Here is a 4,101-nt window from a genome sequence, read left to right on the forward strand (position 1 = left end):
ATGGTTTTGGACCTTCCATCGCTCCCAAGGTGCAAAGCACCTCTCTTTTGCAGGTAGAATTCGCCACTTTTTCTTGCTTTTTCCAATTTTTTGGTTCTTCTTCCATCTCTTGGATAGCCCACTCCCAATCATTTGGGTGTACATGTTTGAGATTTTCCTTTCCTTCACTCAATGCATGGTGTATATTCAATCAATGATGTTTTAAAACTTTCCCATGTGATGTTTTCATCCACTTGCTATAGAACATGCAACCAAGAGGCATAGGGTACTCCCTCTGAAGCATTTCTGTGCGTAACATTTCTTGTGGAGAAGTTGTTGTAGCCAGGGATCCATGATATCTTGATCAAATACTATGCTAATTATTTGCCTCATGTGAGTCATGACCTTATCACCTCACTCACCCATAATGAGCTCCTTTGACGCATCCACATCATATTTTAATAGTTCGTTTGATGGATGCCAGCACAATGTCGGTGCAGCTATGGTACGAGATGGAATCTAAGTAGCTCTTTTATCTAATGGCATAGATCATGTGTGGCAAAGGTACTATGTGGCATAGAGGCGGTCATTTAGACGGGGTCGTACGTGCAGACTCTACTTCATCATCTACACCATTCCGCATCATGATCTTTATCTATGATGAAGACAACATTGTCAACCCCCATGAGCTACTGACAATGCCTAACTCTAAGCTGGCAACTCTTGGTTGCATGACTCATCGGAGAGGGTCAAGTCAACATCTGTTGATGAGAATGGGTGGCCCACTCAAGTATGTCTACTTGATACGGGATCATGCTAGCTACAAACTCATTCAACTAGTTTAGACTCATTTGCAAGATCCATGAGTAGATCTCTAGCTAATCTCTAACCCTAAAGATCTACGATTAGATATAGCTATTACATTCATGGTACACAAATAAAACCAAAACAAAAATTTGAATCAATATGTGTTGAATTAATAAAACTAATTATGTGGAAAGCTTGAAGCTAATTAATATGAAAAGTGAAAATAGAGAAAAGAGAGGGAATGCCTAAAAGAGAGGGAATGTGAAATGCAAAAAAGAGAGGGAATGTGGAATGTAGAAAGAGGAAAAGCGAGGAAATGCAGAATGTAGAATGCTCAATGCTCAATGCTAAAAAAGAGAATGCTGAATGTGAAAAAGAGAGGGAGTGCAGAATGAAAAAAAAGAGAAGAAAAGAGGGAAAACACGACGAAAAGAGGGAAAAAGAGAACAGAAGGGTTTAGGGTTTAGGGTTTAGGTCTCTCTCTCTCTCTCTCTCTCTCTCTCTCTCTCTCTCTCTTCATGAATCCATAGTACTTTCACAATAATTTAAAGATAGTTTGTGTTCTAGGCAATCTCTTGTGTCATGTCGTGGTTGCCATCACACATGGACCTCCCACATAAAAAGAATGTAGTGCAAGTACTTTGGTTGGGAGGTGCATTTGGGATCTCATGTACCATTCAGTGGCAAGCACATGAATTTTCATTTCTAGCTTGTACGCCTTCAAAAACTTTTGATCCTTCTCCAAAGAGATGTTTGAGCTTTGATGAAGATACAAAGGAGAACCCTGCAAACATCAATAAGATGTGTGAAGGCCCGTGTCTTAAGGCAGCATGGTTAACACTCTTCAAGTACACAACTTGTAGAAAGGTTAGCCAACATTTATCTAATGTAAGACCTATATGTCCATTAATAATAATGAATGATAAAGGATCTTTCATGCACTATAAAAGATTGGGAATACCCCTCATGGAAGGCCTTATACACCATGAGATCGTAGGAGGAGGTAGGCATTGTGGATGGGAGAAGGGATGGCAAAAATTAGAGATATGTTATTAACGTGTCTCTTCCTATCTTATGCCTTGGATGACATCAAGAGGAGACATGTAGTTCACATTGTTGTCTCCTGGGGTAAGGGCACCACTATTCAACGTGCTATCAAATGCTTGCAATATTCAAGGTGACTAGTGAGACCACGAAATTGCATGAGACAAATATTGTGAGCACTGAGCTACAACCTATAAAGGCCGCATGAATGTGGTGTAGGTATTGGCAAACATAACCTTTTTAATCAAGCAAAAATCATACAACTACAAAAGACGCCTTAAAGACCTTGTGCAAGTCCTCATACCTGATCTTGTGAAAGAGATTCAAAGCAAATGTGCAATGTTCATGCCAAAGAAGAAGCACATACTCTCAACACAAGGTTGAAGAGATTGTCTTTGCTTTGCTTTAAAAAATATATCCAACTTCAAGAAAAATATGCAGACAAACACTCATGTTTTTGAAGCTTCCTAATACTACATATGGATAAAGTGAACATATAAATGCATATTAAGAATTAGCTTTTATGTGAGTTGATTGATCTCAACAAAATCGACAAGGATAAAAAGCAATATGATACCTAATGATCTCCAAGAAGAGCAAGACATGTATCCTTATTTTGCGAGGGGAAAAAACATGCGAGGCCACAAACATACCGCCTAGCTTGAAGGGAAAATGTCCAATACTTCACACAAAACTTAATAGCTCCAGCTATAACTCTAACTTGGAGACTCTGAACAAGGCAATACACATATTGAATACAACCAAGAACTTACTACTACTCACGCCTGGTGTAGGCCTTACAATCTAGTCAGGACGTTAGCTGCCACAAACTCCTATCCTTAATTCTCATCATTTTGTTAATCCTAGTTACTAGTATTTGATTCTTGAATTCATATTGACCAGAGTTACGAGTTTTTTTTTTGCTCATTATAGCACATGGATGTGTTGTTTTTTTCTTGATGTATTGACAACGTACATTTCATTGATTGATTAATGATGTGTCATTGTTGATGAATTCCTCTATTTGGTTACCCAACATTTTAAGTTGTTTTGACGATTCTTCACCAACATGAATGCGCAATTTCAAGAAAAAGTGCAAACTAAAAATTTCAAGTTTTGTACAAGGACCCTGTAAAGTATGAATGCACAAAATACAAGGACCACGTAAACCATGAATACAGAAAAAACAAATTTCAAGTAAAAGTCCATTATCATGCTTAATTTCAATTCATGTATGTGTGAAGTATATAATAAATTTTTAAAAATTACAAAATACTAAAATGTTTAATTCATGTAACATGTGTTTGTAAATGCTTAAAGATGCATATCAAAAGTCAACATTTGAATAGATACGATTATCTAACAATATATCCAAAACCGAAGGTCATAGAGACGACCGGGAGGCCATAGTAAAGCCAAAGGCGGAAGAAGCGAAATTTTATATTTTCTGATTTACGTCGAATGCTATTTCCATGTTGCAGTCGCTGATTGGCGCTATGCATATGCGAACTGTTGTGACGTGGATCGGTGCATGGCTGTGAGGTGTGGCTTTCCTGCATGCATGCGTGATTCAAGGATTCTACTCTCCGGGATCGTGACCGTCGTTTCAAACGCTCCGATCGCCAGCCTTTTGTTGTTTTCCCTCTGTGAATGCAACTGGTAGATCAACGGCTTCGGGATTCCACAGTTAGACGGGGGGGGTCAAGATTTCTAGCATAGGAAAGGTCTCCCCGTTGAATGCGAGCCACGATTGCCTAACGGCTGGATTAGAGGCCGAGAATTCAGATTTACAGGAGAAGACAAGGTAGCTTAGTCGACAATTTGCGATGGATACGCTGGTTCGTGGTATCGCAGCGATGGCATCTCTCCTAGCAGCAGTCACTTCTCCAACATTTTCTGAATGATCGCAGCTGTTTTTCCTCTCTTCAACGCTTTTGAGGCTGTCTTTCCCCTTGAAGATTGGAATGTTGTGCTAAGCGTGCACAGTTTTTTGTCGTGCTTGAATTTAGCCGTCGATCTCGAGAAAGAACTCGACAAATGGTTGCAGGTATGTGGCATGTCCAACCTATCAAATTCCAGGGCGGTAATTGCACCGAATGATACCACTACTTTTCTGAATGTCACATAGGTCATAATCATGTGGAAACTCTTGCTTGCAGTCGACATGCGTATTGATTTTTCATTTGTGAGTGTGAGCCGATATTTCGACTGCATGCAGACATGCTAGGTATCGTTATTCTGGGCGATGTGCATCATTTGCATTTGCGAATA

The sequence above is a fragment of the Dipteris shenzhenensis genome, chromosome 29, assembly GCF_047967505.1.
Source record: "Dipteris shenzhenensis isolate YYH24624 ecotype China chromosome 29, Dip_SZ_1.0, whole genome shotgun sequence".
NCBI lineage: Eukaryota > Viridiplantae > Streptophyta > Polypodiopsida > Gleicheniales > Dipteridaceae > Dipteris > Dipteris shenzhenensis.